Raw genomic sequence first — 16,285 nt, 5'->3', positions numbered from 1 at the left:
GCATACAATATATAGACAAGTCCCCCCCACACAGGATACGGTATATAGACAAGTCCCCCACACACAGCATACAGTATATAGACAAGTCCCCCACACAGCATACGGTATATAGACAAGTCCCCCACACACAGCATACGGTATATAGACAAGTCCCCCACACACAGCATACGGTATATAGACAAGTCCCCCACACACAGCATACGGTATATAGACAAGTCCCCCACACACAGCATACGGTATATAGACAAGTCCCCCACGCACAGCATACAGTATATACACAAGTCCCCCCCACACAGCATACGGTATATAGACAAGTCCCCCACACACAGCATACAGTATATAGACAAGTCCCCCCCACACAGCATACGGTATATAGACAAGTCCCCCACACACAGCATACAGTATATAGACAAGTCCCCCACACACAGCTTACGGTATATAGACAAGTCCCCCCCATACGGTATATAGACAAGTCCCCCCCACACAGCATACAGTATATACACAAGTCCCCCCCACACAGCATACGGTATATAGACAAGTCCCCCACACACAGGATACAGTATATAGACAAGTCCCCCACACACAGCATACGGTATATAGACAAGTCCCCCACATAGCATACGGTATATAGACAAGTCCCCCCTACACAGCATACGGTATATAGACAAGTCCCGCACACACAGCATACAGTATATAGACAAGACCCCCACACAGCATACAGTATATAGACAAGTCCCCCACACACAGCATACGGTATATAGACAAATCCCCCATACACAGCATACGGTATATAGACAAGTCCCCCACATAGCATACGGTATATAGACAAGTCCCCCCTACACAGCATACGGTATATAGACAAGTCCCCCCCACACAGCATACGGTATATAGACAAGTCCCCCACATAGCATACGGTATATAGACAAGTCCCCCACATAGCATACGGTATATAGACAAGTCCCCCACACACAGCATACGGTATATAGACAAGTCCCCCCAACACAGCATACGGTATATAGACAAGTCCCCCCCCCACACACACAGCATACGGTATATAGACAAGTCCCCCCCCACACACACAGCATACAGTATATAGACAAGTCCCCCACACACAGCATAGAGTATATAGACAAGTCCCCCACACACACAGCATACAGTATATAGACAAGTCCCCCACACACAGCATACTGTGTATAGACAAGTCCCCCACACACAGCATACAGTATATAGACAAGTCCCCCACACGCAGCATATGGTATATACACAAGTCCCCCACACACAGCATACAGTATACAGACAAGTCCCCCACACGCAGCATACGGTATATACACAAGTCCCCCACACACAGCATACGGAATATAGACAAGTCCCCCACATACAGCATACAGTATATAGACAAGTCCCCCACACACAGCATACAGTATACAGACAAGTCCCCCACACACAGCATACGGTATATAGACAAGTCCCCCACACACAGCATACGGAATATAGACAAGTCCCCCACATACAGAATACAGTATATAGACAAGTCCCCCACACACAGCATACGGTATATAGACAAGTACCCCACACACAGCATACGGTATATAGACAAGTCCCCCACACACAGCATACGGTATATAGACAAGTCCCCCACACTCAGCATACAGTATATAGACAAGTCCCCCATACACAGCATACGGTATATAGACAAGTCCCCCACACACAGCATACGGTATATAGACAAGTCCCCCACACACACCATACAGTATATAGATAAGTCCCCCACACACAGCATACGGTATATAGACAAGTCCCCCACACACAGCATACGGTACATAGACAAGTCCCCCACACACAGCATACTTTATATAGACAAGTCCCCCACACACAGCATACAGTATATAGACAAGTCCCCCCCCACACAGCATACAGTATATAGACAAGTCCCCCCCACACAGCATACAGTATATAGATAAGTCCCCCACACACAGCATACGGTATATAGACAAGTCCCCCACACACAGCATACGGTACATAGACAAGTCCCCCACACACAGCATACGGTATATAGACAAGTCCCCCACACACAGCATACAGTATATAGACAAGTCCCCCCCCACACACACAGCATACGGTATATAGACAAGTCCCCCACACACAGCATACAGTATATAGACAAGTCCCCCACATACAGCATACGGTATACAGACAAGTCCCCCCCACACACAGCATACAGTATATAGACAAGTGCATAGCTGTGCTAGGGTAGGAGTGGGAGGAGCCTTCCTTCTCTTGTCAGTGCTGGCCCTGCAGTGGAGCCCACCAGGGAATTCCCCAGCAGGCCAGTCCGAGCCTGGTCACATGCTGACTAGAGTCTCAGACACCTCTCTGAGTAGCCCACTGATAGAAGTGGATGAGAATCTAGTCGGCATTTGACCTCAACTATTACATCATAACACCGGCTTTATCTTTTTAAAGCTTTGTAACCTTTACTCACTTTCTGAATCAGCCATAGATAAAACTCAATAAGGATGGGTTGCTACTGTGTGCAATTTGCCAGCCAGCCCAGAACAGCGGTGACCTGAGCCGACAGCAGCGACTTGAGTAGACTGTGGCCACCTGAGCCAACAGCAGCATTTAAATTGAGCTATCGCCAGGAAATGGATGACAATGGCAGTCAGGGGAATGGTGAAGGCCTGCATGGCTGCCATCTTGGTACTCCTGTGAAGTTCATCCACAGTCTGGACTTAATCTTATAAACTGTATACTGCATTACTAGAGGATTACTGTATATAGAATAAGCAGTCAAGAGATTGCAGGTTCAAGTGCCCTAAGGGGACATAAAAAAATAAAGTAAAAATGGAAAAAAAAGAAAAAAGTTTTATAAAGGAAAAAAAATAAACAAAAATGTTAAATCACCCCTATTTTCCGAGGTAAAAAAAAAGAAATTAAAAAAGAAACATTTTATATTGTCGTGTCTGTAAAAGTCCGACCTATCAAAGCCCAAATTATTTAAACCGCACGTTAAATAGCGGAAAAATAAATTAAGAAGCCAGAATTGCCGTATTATGGTGTCACCAAACAGTAATAAATAACCCGGTATTGTGTCACCATTTTGTGAGACCCTGCATTTGTTCCATGTTTCTGCTGATGAATCTGTGCGAGGTTCGCTTTCTGCTCGCCGGCCTGCGGGGGTTATTGATGCCATTCTCTGCTGTCTACAAACTTTTCATCTCTTTTTGATGCATTTTTTGGGAGGTAAAATTACCCAAAAAGAAAAAAAAATTGGGTGTTTAGATTATCTTTGCTGTTGGGCATTTGCTGTAGGGGTTAATATATTTATGATTTGATAGATCGGACTTTTTGTCAGTGTGTCAATACTAAATAAATAAATATATATATATAATCTTTTAGTCTTGCTTTGTATTGACAAATGGAGGGAGGAAATTTAAAAGGATTTTTTTTATATATATTTAAATTTCAATTTTAATCCTTTTCTATCACATTATTTTTTGGTCCCGTTGGGCAACTTGAATCAAAAATCCACAACTCATTGGAATTGCGACACTTAAATTCTGCGGATGTCAGGAAGGGGATAAAGAGAATAAAGTAACTTTGCAGAAGGCTTCCGTTTTGTGTACACAGCTCCTGTGCTGACTTAGTGTTCTCTTTGGTTACACCACACACCCATTCTGTGTCCGGCCCCCACAGATCGCCATCTCCATATATATGGGGGGATTTCCTCATGTGACGACCCCTCTGCCGATGTATACAGATCACATGTGGCTTCACCTTCAGCTTTGATCTCCGCAGTCTTCAGTTCCGGATCCTCCAGGATGAGGATAAATCTTTCTTGCTCTTCATTCCCCTCCGTGGCTGATACAGCAGCTCCACCGCGCCGACGTTCCCCTCATAGGGAGGAATCGCTCCGCAAAGACTGTTCTCAGCCACAGGACGATCCGCCGGATACTGGAGGAAAGTTCTCCTCTCTGCAATGAAGGATTATTCCACTTTTCTGCCATTTGTAAGATCTCTGCTTGTTGTCTGAGAATAAAAACATTCTTGTTAATATCCAGAACCTGAAAAAAATCTAATCCTGACAGCAGCGGAGCATTTATTACAATGGTATTCAGTCTAGACGATCCCCCTCCTGTCCTGACCGTTTGCTACAATGTATCAGTGCAGGGAAAATCTATCAGTTTGGACTTGGTTTCCCTTACAGAGGATTGTCCAGGCCAGACACCATTGTACCCAGTGGCGTCCCGCCAATGGCGGCAGGCCACGCGACTGCTATGGGGCCCGTGAGCTGGGGGGGCCCCATAGCAGTCGCCTGCACTGTGTACCCCCGCATCGGGTCCCCCTCCTGCGCTGCCGGTGAAGCTGCAGGAGGAGGTCAGTATCCTAAGCTGAGAAACAGGAGATTGTTCTATTAATTGCTGGTCTGATGTCTTTTCTTCTTGTTGTTTTTGGGGTGAGGGGGCTTGATACTTGCGAGTGAGGGATTTGGGGGGGTTAATGCTGGAGGGCAGTCTGGTGGGGTTAATTAATGCTTGTGGAGATCTTAGGGGGCTCTGGGGAATAATGTAGGGATAATGCGTGCTTGTGGGGGCCCTAAGGGAATGCTGCGGGCTTATGAGGGCTCTGGGGGGGATGCTGCGGGCTTGTGCGGGCTTGTGCGGGCCTTGGGGGGGGGATGATGCGAGCTTGTGGGGCCCTGGGGTGGGGGATGCTGCGGGCTTGTGGGGGCTCTGGGGGCGGAATGCTGTGGGCTTGTGAGGCCCTGGGGGGGATGCTGTGGGCTTGTGGGGACCTGGGGGGGAAGCTGTGGGTTTGTGGGTGCTCTGAGGGGGATGGTGTGGGCTTGTGGGGCCCTAGGGGGGATGCTGTTGGCTTGTGGGGCCCTGGGGGGGATGCTGTGGGCTTGTGGGGGCCCTTGGTGGGATACTGCGGGCTTGTGGGTGCTCTGGGGGGGATGCAGTGGGCTTGTGGGACCCTGGGGGGGATGCTGCGGGCTTGTGGGGCCCTGGGAGGGATGCTGTGGGCTTGTGGGTGCTCTGGGGGAGGATGCTGCGGGCTTGTGGGTGCTCTGGGGGGATGCTGCGGGCTTGTGGGGGCTCTGGGGGGGATGCTGCGGGCTTGTGGGAGCTCTGGGGGGATGCTGCAGGCTTGTGGAAGCTCTGGGGGGGGGGGTGCTGCAGGCTTGTGGGGGCTCCAGGGGGATGCAGCAGGCTTGTGGGGGCCCCGGGGGGGATGCAGCGGGCTTGTGGGGCCTCTGTATGGGGTCCAGCCTGCATATGGCATTACATGGGGACCAGGCAGTATTCTCTATGGTGAATTATATGGGGTCCAGCATTTTGTATGGAGCATTATATGGGGCTCATAATACTGTATGGAGGACTATGTGGTGCCCATAATATTGTATGGAGGACTTAGTGGTGCCATAACACTGTATGGAGGACTATACTGTCCGGTCTCCACTGTGCGCTGTCAGGATTCACCGGTTTCTGAGCTATTGTAGAATTTACAATAGATATCACTCATGAAATGTAAGAAGTCAGTGACATTTTTGGCATTGTACTATATCTATATCTATAATTTCTCTGCTGTATCTGTGCATCATGAATGGTTGGATGTGTTAAAGGGGCCACTGAGACTCTTTCGCCCGGGGCCCACGAAAACCTGGAGGAGGGAGCATCATGTGACACTCCCTCTCCCATCATTCCTCCTCTGCGTCTGACGCAGCGGCATGATGACGCGCCACGCTGTGTCAGACAGTGGAGCTGGCAGCTGCTGAGGTGATCAGCTGCAGAGACTGAAGCAGCGGGGAACGAGGAGCGGTAAGTATGTATTTATTTATAAATCAGTGTGTACTGATAATACTGGAGGACTGGGGCTGCATTTTACCGTACGGGTGGGGGGGGCTGCATTTTACCCTATGGGGGGCTGCATTATACTGCGTACAGGACCATGGGGGAATGCATTATACTGAGTGGAGAACCATGGCGAGTGTCTTATACTGTGTGGAGGACCATGGGGGAGTGCATTGTACTGTGTGGAGGACCATGGGGGAGTGCATTATACTGCGTGGAGGACCACGGGGAGTGCATTATACTGCGTGGAGGACCAGGAGGGAGTGCATTATACTGTGTGGAGGACCACGAGGGAGTGCATTATACTGCGTGGAGGACCATGGCGAGTGTATTATACTGCGTGGAGGACCATGGCGAGTGCCTTATACTGTGTGGAGAACCATGGCGAGAGTCTTATACTGTGTGGAGGACCATGGGGGAGTGCATTGTACTGTGTGGAGGACCATGGGGGAGTGCATTGTACTGTGTGGAGGACCATGGGGGAGTGCATTGTACTGTGTGGAGGACCATGGGGGAGTGCATTGTACTGTGTGGAGGACCATGGGGGAGTGCATTATACTGTGTGGAGGACCACAGGGAGTGCATTGTACTGTGTGGAGGACCACGTGGGAGTGCATTATACTGCGTGGAGGACCACGAGGGAGTGCATTATTCTGCGTGGAGGACCACGAAGTTCTGCATTATACTGTGTGGAGGACCATGGGGAGTGTATTATACTGCGTGGAGGACCATGGCGAGTGCCTTATACTGTGTGGAGGACCATGGCGAGAGTCTTATACTGTGTGGAGGACCATGGCGAGTGCATTATACTCTATGGAGTATGGAGAGGTGTGGGGCAGTTGGGGGATCATACTTTACCCTGGGAGTTGAGGTGGGGTACAGTAGGGTCATTATACTGCGCATATGGAGGAATTCACCATGGGGGTATCATACCATGTTTGGGGGGCACTTTTGTTGGCACCACACTTTATGGGCAATGAAAAAGGGATCTAGGACTTCAGCAGGAGGAAAATTACTATGTAAAGGTTGGAAGGTTGTGAGATCTGATCTTCTGCGACCCCGACAATTATTTACATTTTTGTTGCTGGGGGGGGCCCAATTAGAACTTCTGCTATGGGGCCCCATGATTCCTATGTACGCCCCTGATTGTACCAAATCCTCAGCTGTGCTGGTACTAAGGATATGGACACTCAGACATTTTGGGCTAAATATATACATACAAATATTTTTTCAATAACGTTTCATAAACAATTTGGCTTTTTTATTTCCTTTGCATTGCTAGTTGCAGAATGAGCTCACTGAGAATTTATCAGTGAGCTCATTCTGACCTTCTCTGTGCTGATTATGTTCACAGACCAGCATGAAAGTTGGGCTGATCTCTGATGCAGTCATAAATCATGGCAGAAATAAAAGCGCTGGAAACTCCACATTGTAAGGAGCTCACTGACTGAATCTCAAGTTAACTCATTCTGCAGCCATCAATGTGCTGCTGGGAAACAAAAAGCTGGTAAAGGCCGAACAGAGCAAATGTTACATGAAGCAAAATAGTAAAAAGTATTTTTAGACCAATATACATGTATTTAAAGGGATTGTCCGGTGTGAAGCTGAAGGCTGCAGTCATCTGTGTGACTCTCTGTGACTGCAGACTTGTAATCCTCACATCATGTAGACTGCGCGCTGCCAGCATTATTCTCAGCCCAGAGATGGCAGAAGCCCCTGTATCATGTGTACAGGAATTGTGCCCCCTGTCCCCGAGGAGCAGCAGTGCCTCGTCCTCCAGATACATGAGGGTCCCATCGGGGAGATCCGCATGTACCGGCCATGATGTCATCTCCATGGATACGGCATCAATGTGCAGAGCAGAAGACCCTGTAAGGGAGAGCTCAGACGTGGGGGGATTGATGTGGATGTGAGGAGCAGATCCCCCCCATATTCACAGATTATCGCACAATACATGTGGCCTTGCACAGGAAAAACTGTGAGGAAAGAAGAAATCAGATTTCTTACAATATAGAATAATGTCCTCCTGCCCTCGCTCATGTCCAGTATTATTTATCCCCTGACCTTTTGGGTGGGGAACCCCTCCTGAGCCCCCTCCATTATATAGGAGCCATATATCTGCTCCATTACTGGCAGAAGGTAAGAAGCCAATCACACTGCACGGCTTCTACTTCCTGCTCTAAGCCCCGCCCACCTGCCTTCCCTTGAGATCTCCATGACAACCCTTGTGTGACTACAGTGACAGGCCACGCCCCCGAGGATTCTGATCAGTGCGGATGTCTCCATATTGCTGAGGACTGTGAGCGGCTGATGGGCGGAGCCAGCAGCGATGTGAGGGGCGGAGCCAGCAGCGATATGAGGGGCGGAGCCAGCAGCGATATGAGGGGCGGAGCCAGCAGCGATGTGAGGGGCGGAGCCATCAGCGATGTGAGGGGCGGAGCCAACAGCGACATGAGGGGCGGAGCCAGCAGCGATATGAGGGGCGGAGCCAGCAGCGATATGAGGGCCGCTCACGGCACTGACAGGAGCAGGTGTGTGTGCAGCCAGTTCCTCTGCTGTGGGTGTTGTGGTGTGTGAGCTTCGCCGTGTATATAATATCCACATATATATATATATATATATATATATATATATACACACAGTTGAAATCAGAAGTTTCCATACACTGTATAAATAGACACATCTGCAGGTTTTTCTCAATATCTGACATGAAATCAGAATAAACCTTTCCCTTTTTAGGTCAATTAGGATTACCATCATTTTTAATATTTGCCAAATGCCAGAATAATGAGAGAGAGAGAATGTTTTAGGACATTTTTATTACTTACTGCTAAGTCAAAAGTTTCCCTCTTTCCCTCTCCTCATTCATTGGGAGTGGGGCGCGGAGGATGCTGGGTGGGACGCGCGGGGTAACCCCCGCCCACAGCCCAGCATGCACCGCGGGTTCCGCGACACTAATGTTACGCCTCATTTGACGTGACATCAGCGGAAGAAAGAGCCGGCTGCAGCCGGGGGGTCACGTGATGCCTGTGAGTGGCGCTATCGCCAGTCCCTCCTACAGGAAATCAACCCCACATGATGCTGCCACCCCCATGTTTCACAGTTGGGATGGTGTTCTTAGGCTTCCAAGCTTCTCCTTTTTTCTTCCAAAAGTAACGATGGTCATTATGCCCAGAAAGTTCAGTTTTAGTTTCATCAGACCACGGGACATGTCTCCAAAAATTAAGGTCTTTGTTCCTGTGTGCATTTGCAAACATTAATCTGGCTTTTTTATCTTTCTTTTGGAGTAATGGCTTCTTCCTGGCACAGTGGCCTTTCAGCCTATATTGATACAGTACTCATTTCACTGTGGATATTGACACAATCTTATCAGCTTCCCCTATCATCTTCACAAGATCTTTTGCTTTTGTCCTTGATATGCACATATCGGACCAAAGCACGTTCATCTCTGGGACACAGAACCCGTCTCCTTCCTGAGCGGTATGATGGCTGGACATTCCCATCTTGTTTGTACTTGCATATAATTGTTTGTACAGATTAACGAGACACCTTCAGGTATCTTGAAATTGTACCCAAGGATGAGCCAGACTTGTGCAAGTCCACAATTCTCTTCCTGATATCTTGGTTGATTTCTTTAGACTTTCCCATGATGCTACACAAAGAAGCAGTGTGTTTCAGGTGTGCATTAAAATACATCCACAGGTGTGTCTCTAATTAACTGAGATGTTGCCAAAAAAACTATCAGAAGTTTCCAAACACATGACATCATCATATGGGCAGTCCAGAATTTGTTAAAGGTATAGCAATATTAGTGTATGTAAACTTATGACTTTGCAGTAAGTAATAAAAATGCTTTAAAACATTCTCTCTCTCTCTTATTATTCTGGCATTTGGCAAATCTTAAAAATGATGGTAATCCTAATTGACCTAAAACAGGAAGGTTTATTCTGATTTCATGTCAGATATTGAGAAAAACATGCAGATGTGTCTTTTTATTGTTATGATCTGCAACAAGTACTAAGGAAAGAAGGGAGAAAGCTATCCCTACAGTAAGACTAAGCTGAATCCCTACGATGTAGCGGGCTGCCTGTTCCTAGCGAACAGACCCGCCTTAGTCCTCGGCTAGTCTGAACGAAGACCTATAGCATAAAGGAGAGGGGTCCCTAAAAGAACTAAGGACTGGAACAAAAATGGGACATCTCCTAAACAGAGAAGTTGTTACAGAACACAAAAAGATAAACTGACAAAAAGGTACTAGAGGTCCCAGAAGGACCAAGCAAACTGACAGAGAAAGGCACAGAAGCACTTGGCTAGCAAAGCAGTCAAACAACACTGAAGTCCAACACAGCCAAAAGGGCGGAGCTGGAATATAAAGGCAGATGGTCACATGACCGCAAAACACAAGATGGAAAAACAAACAGGAGGGTTCTAACATTTATATAGTGTATGTAAATTTCTGGTTTCAACCGTGTATACAGGTGACAGGAGCAGGTGTGTGTGCAGCCAGGTCCGCTCTTTTTGTGGCGCCGCAGCGGAGCGTGTTGTGGTGTGTGAGCTCTGCCGTGTATATAGTACAGAGGAGTATATATATATGTGTATGTATATATATATACATACACACACACACACGGGGCATGCAGGTGTTTTTAGTTTACCAGTTTGGGTCCATGCGGAGCAGCTATAGGATTCACTGGTAACATTTTGGGGAACAAAGTTTTTATAATTTTTATTCCATTTTTCTTTTGCGTGAGATTAATAAAAAAACAATTCTGCTGATGTTTTTTTATTTTTTCCAGCATTCAATGGCAAAACCCCAGGAATGGTTCTTATATTTTTTCTTTCCAGCGTTTATCGTGCAGTATAGAGACAAAATGAACAAAAGCTACAATTTTGCCATTAATTATTACTATTGTATTCTTGATGCTGTTTTTCGTGCCGGATAAATCATGTGATCGTTGTACTGTTTGGGTTGTTGTTCTTTGCGATGTTAATCAGGTTTAGTTTTTTTGTTCTTGTTTTTTGGGGGTTTATTTTAATAAAATCAAGTTTTAATGTAAGAAAAAAAATTATATTTGAGTTTTTACTTTGTATATTTCCAAATATTTTATTGAAATGGAGTAAAGGAAAGAAGGATGAACTAGTGGGAGAGCAACTGTAAAGGACCCCTGCCAGTCCCTAAAACTAAAGGGGCCTGTGACGACACAGCATTTAATCGTAATTATCCAGATGTAAATTCCATAGGCCCAGAATGATAGACTATTGCCTGAATTATTAACTATTGAATTTATGTGTTTCTTTCTTCGGTTGGTCAACGCACATAATCTTTTGTCATGAGTCTGAATGTTGACTCATCTTGTAGGTTGAGGTGATATTTGTTCATTGATAAATGGTTATTTACCTCTTATATCAACTCTTCTGGTTTATTGTACTGTTATCTTTACAATACAGGGACGCAGGCTCTTTGAACAATGGATGTTTGCTAAATATGTTGATTACCATTTTATAAGTCCATGCAATTTGTTGACTTGCATTGTTTCGGAATTTATAGTTTATCCTTCAATGTTTGCAATGTTTGCAAGTCAACATTGGGGGATGAACTGTGGATGCTCCAGTATTGCGAATTAGTAACACCACCCCTTTCTCTTGACCTGTGGATGAAGTCATGAAGAAGGACAGTTGTGAACTACATAAAGGAGTCTTTTTACAAAACCACTGCCAGGAACACTCTATGGGACAGCTCTACAGAACACCATGAATCCATTAAGAGGGACACAGATTTGGTTTCTACAGGATGCCAGCTTAAGGGACCACAGCCCTGGCTGGAGGAATACAGATCTGCTCCATTGACTACCACAGAACCCATGGATACATCTGGGAAAACCAGGTTGGGACCCACCAGTCACCTGGTCCCATGGAGATGTTTGGAGTAGCCAGGTTGGGACACTCCGGCCACCTGGAACTCGTGAATATGCTCGGAAAAAGCCAAGTCGGGACCTTCCGATCACCTAGTTCCATGGATATGTTCGGAGAAGCCAGGTTGGAACTTTCTGGTCTCCTGGCCACGTACCTCAATGGACTGTCAGCTTTCTAAGCTTGTTGTTACCTCCTCTTTGTGGGTGCTCTTTGGTGGGGGTGCCATTGGTGGGGGTAGTCAGCCCCATAAGCCCCTCAGATTGGCAGCTGCTTTAATCCCGGCGAGTCAGCGGAAGGGTGAGACTCTGTAATTTGCACCATATTAGGTATTTGCTGGGACTGTTCGATATGTTTATTGTGTGTTTGGTGGCTCAATAAAATATTGCCTCACTGTTTTACAATCATCCTGTATTGTTGTTTATGTATCTTCTATCAGTGATGGATTATAATGAGTGTGATCTGCTCCACCATGAGGGGCCCGATCCTCCCGGGGGCCCACGTTCAAAGATCCCAGCACGGCTCAGGACGGATTCTTGTAGTGCTGATGTTTGATAAATAGGATAATAGAGCGCTCATAGAAAATAAATGTCTGACCTCTTCTTTCTGATGGACATTTTAGAGCGAGGAGCTGCGCTCTGGACTCACCGCTGCACTCCCCATGCCATTGCGGTGGCCATCTTAATATCGATCTGTGCGGAGGAGACTGTGGGAGTCAGACGGAGGTGTCAAATGTACGTACCCTTTTAATCACAGGATGGAGGGTCACTGTGAATATTAATTCATGAACCACTGTGCATAGTGACTCGCCCCCAGGGCCGTGGGGCACTCGGCAGCCGGGCCTCTGGTTGCCGGGGGATATCACGGTGGCTGGCCCGGTCCGTGGCTCAGGGCGGTCACTCAAAAGGGGGGGAATGCTTATAGGGGAATTTGTCGTGACGCCACCTGTGGATTCTGGTAAGAGGTTACCAGCGCTGCGACAGTCCACTGAGGCTGATGTTAGGGGCAGCTATGATGGGACGGCTCCCCACAGGTAGAGCAGGCCTCAGGGCAGTGTAGAGGTGTAGAAAGATGGTGGAAGCAGGAGGGAGACGGCAGGACGGTCCCAGAGGAAGTACAGGCACACACACAAGGGTAAACTTCAATACCTTTACTGGTGGTGATGCAGGAACGGTCCAGGGCTTGTGGGGGCCATGGGGGGATGCTGCAGGATTGTGGGGGCCCTAAGGGGATGCTGTGGGCTTGTGGGGCCCTGGGGGGGATTCTGCGGGCTTGTGGGTGCTCTAGGGGGGAATGCTGCGGGCTTGTGGGTGCTCTGGGGGGGATGCTGCAGGCTTGTGGGGTCTCTGGGGGGGATGCTGCAGGCTTGTGGGGGCTCTGGGGTGGGGTGCTGCAGGCTTGTGGGGGCCCCGGGGGTATGCAGCCGGCTTGTGGGGGCCCCGGAGAGGATGCAGCGGGCTTGTGGGGCCTCTGTATGGGGTCCAGCCTGCATATGGCATTACATGGGGACCAGGCAGTATTCTCTATGGTGAATTATATGGGATCCAGTATTTTGTATGGAGCATTATATGGGGCTCATAATACTGTATGGAGGACTATGTGGTGCCCATAATATTGTATGGAGGACATAGTGGTGCCATAACACTGTATGGAGGACTATACTGTCCGGTCTGCACTATGCGCTGTGAGGATTCACCGGTTTCTGAGCTATTGTAGAATTTACAGTAGATATCACTCATGAAATGTAAGAAGTCAGTGACATTTTTGGCATTGTACTATATCTATATCTATAATTTCTCTGCTGTATCTGTGCATCATGAATGGTTGGATGTGTTAAAGGGGCCACTGAGACTCTTTCGCCCGGGGCCCACGAAAACCTGGAGGAGGGAGCATCATGTGACACTCCCTCTCCCATCATTCCTCCTCTGCGTCTGACGCAGCGGCATGATGACGCGCCACGCTGTGTCAGACAGTGGAGCTGGCAGCTGCTGAGGTGATCAGCTGCAGAGACTGAAGCAGCAGGGAACGAGGAGCGGTAAGTATGTATTTATTTTTTAAATCAGTGTGTACTGATAATACTGGAGGACTGGGGCTGCATTTTACCCTACAGTGGGGGGGGGGCTGCATTTTACCCTACGGGTGGGGGGTGGGGCTGCATTTTACCCTATGGGGGACTGCATTATACTGCGTACAGGACCATGGAGGAGTGCATTATACTGAGTGGAGGACCATGGGGGAGTGCATTGTACTGTGTGGAGGACCATGGGGGAGTGCATTGTACTGTGTGAAGGACCATGGGGGAGTGCATTGTACTGTGTGGAGGACCACGTGGGAGTGCATTATACTGCGTGGAGGACCACGAGGGAGTGCATTATACTGCGTGGAGGACCACGAGGGAGTGCATTATACTGCGTGGAGAACCATGGCGAGAGTCTTATACTGTGTGGAGGACCATGGCGAATGCATTATACTCTATGGAGTGTGGAGAGGTGTGGGGCAGTTGGGGGATCATACTTTACCCTGGGAGTTGAGGTCGGGTACAGTAGGATCATTATACTGCGCATATGGAGGAATTCACCATGGGGGTATCATAGCATGTTTGGGGGGCACTTTTGTTGGCACCACACTTTATGGGCAATGAAAAAGGGATGTAGGACTTCAGCAGGAGGAAAATTACTATGTAAAGGTTGGAAGGTTGTGAGATCTGATCTTCTGTGACTCCGACAATTATTTACATTTTTAAAAAAAAAATTTCGGGGGGGGGCCCAATTAGAACTTCTGCTATGGGGCCCCATGATTCCTATGTACGCCCCTGATTGTACCAAATCCTCAGCTGTGCTGGTACTAAGGATATGGACACTCAGACATTTTGGGCTAAATATATACATACAAATATTTTTTCAATAACGTTTCATAAACAATTTGGCTTTTTTATTTCCTTTGCATTGCTAGTTGCAGATTGAGCTCACTGAGAATTTATCAGTGAGCTCATTCTGACCTTCTCTGTGCTGATTATGTTCACAGACCAGCATGAAAGTTGGGCTGATCTCTGATTCAGTCATAAATCATCGCAGAAATAAAAGAGCTGGAAACTCCACATCATAAGGAGCTCACTGACTGAATCTCAAGTTAACTCATTCTGCAGCCATCAATGTGCTGCTGGGAAACAAAAAGCTGGTAAAGGCCGAACAGAGCAAATGTTACATGAAGAGAAATAGTAAAAAGTCTTTTTAGAGCAATATACATGTATTTAAAGGGATTGTCCGGTGTGAAGCTGAAGGCCTGCAGTCACCTGTGTGACTCTCTGTGACTGCAGACTTGTAATCCTCACATCATGTAGACTGCGCGCTGCCAGCATTATTCTCAGCCCAGAGATGGCAGAAGCCCCTGTATCATGTGTACAGGAATTGTGCCCCCTCTCCCCGAGGAGCAGCAGTGCCTCGTCCTCCAGATACATGAGGGTCCCATCGGGGAGATCCGCATGTACCGGCCATGATGTCATCTCCATGGATACGGCATCAATGTGCAGAGCAGAAGACCCTGTAAGGGAGAGCTCAGACGTGGGGGGATTGATGTGGATGTGAGGAGCAGATCCCCCCCATATTCACAGATTATCGCACAATACATGTGGCCTTGCACAGGAAAAACTGTGAGGAAAGAAGAAATCAGATTTCTTACAATATAGAATAATGTCCTCCTGCCCTCGCTCATGTCCAGTATTATTTATCCCCTGACCTTTAGGGTGGGGAACCCCTCCTGAGCCCCCTCCATTATATAGGAGCCATATATCTGCTCCATTACTGGCAGAAGGTAAGGAGCCAATCACACTGCACGGCGTCTACTTCCTGCTCTAAGCCCCGCCCACCTGCCTTCCCTTGAGATCTCCATGACAACCCTTGTGTGACTACAGTGACAGGCCACGCCCCCGAGGATTCTGATCAGTGCGGATGTCTCCATATTGCTGAGGACTGTGAGCGGCTGATGGGCGGAGCCAGCAGCAATGTGAGGGGCGGAGCCAGCAGCAATATGAGGGGCGGAGCGCCAGCAGCGACATGAGGGGCGGAGCCAGCAGCGACATGAGGGGCGGAGCCAGCAGCGATATGAGGGGCGGAGCCAACAGCGATGTGAGGGGCGGAGCCAGCAGCGATATGAGGGGTGGAGCCAACAGCGACACGAGGGGCGGAGCCAACAGCGATGTGAGGGGTGGAGCCAGCAGCGACATGAGGGGCGGAGCCAACAGCGATATGAGGGGCGCTCACAGCACTGACAGGAGCAGGTGTGTGTGCAGCCCGTTCCTCTGCTGTGGGTGTTGTGGTGTGTGAGCTTCGCCGTGTATATAATATATACACATATACATATATATATATACAGTTGAAATCAGAAGTTTCCATACACTGTATAAATAGACACATCTGCATGTTTTTCTCAATATCTGACATGAAATCAGAATAAACCTTTCCCATTTTAGGTCAATTAGGATTACCATAATTTTTAATATTTGCCAAATGCCAGAATAATGA

The sequence above is a fragment of the Phyllobates terribilis genome, unplaced genomic scaffold (genome assembly GCF_046119375.1).
Source record: "Phyllobates terribilis strain yellow unplaced genomic scaffold, ASM4611937v1 Scaffold_180__1_contigs__length_3869351, whole genome shotgun sequence".
Lineage (NCBI taxonomy): Eukaryota > Metazoa > Chordata > Amphibia > Anura > Dendrobatidae > Phyllobates > Phyllobates terribilis.
Note: the sequence above shows the minus strand (reverse complement) of the source record.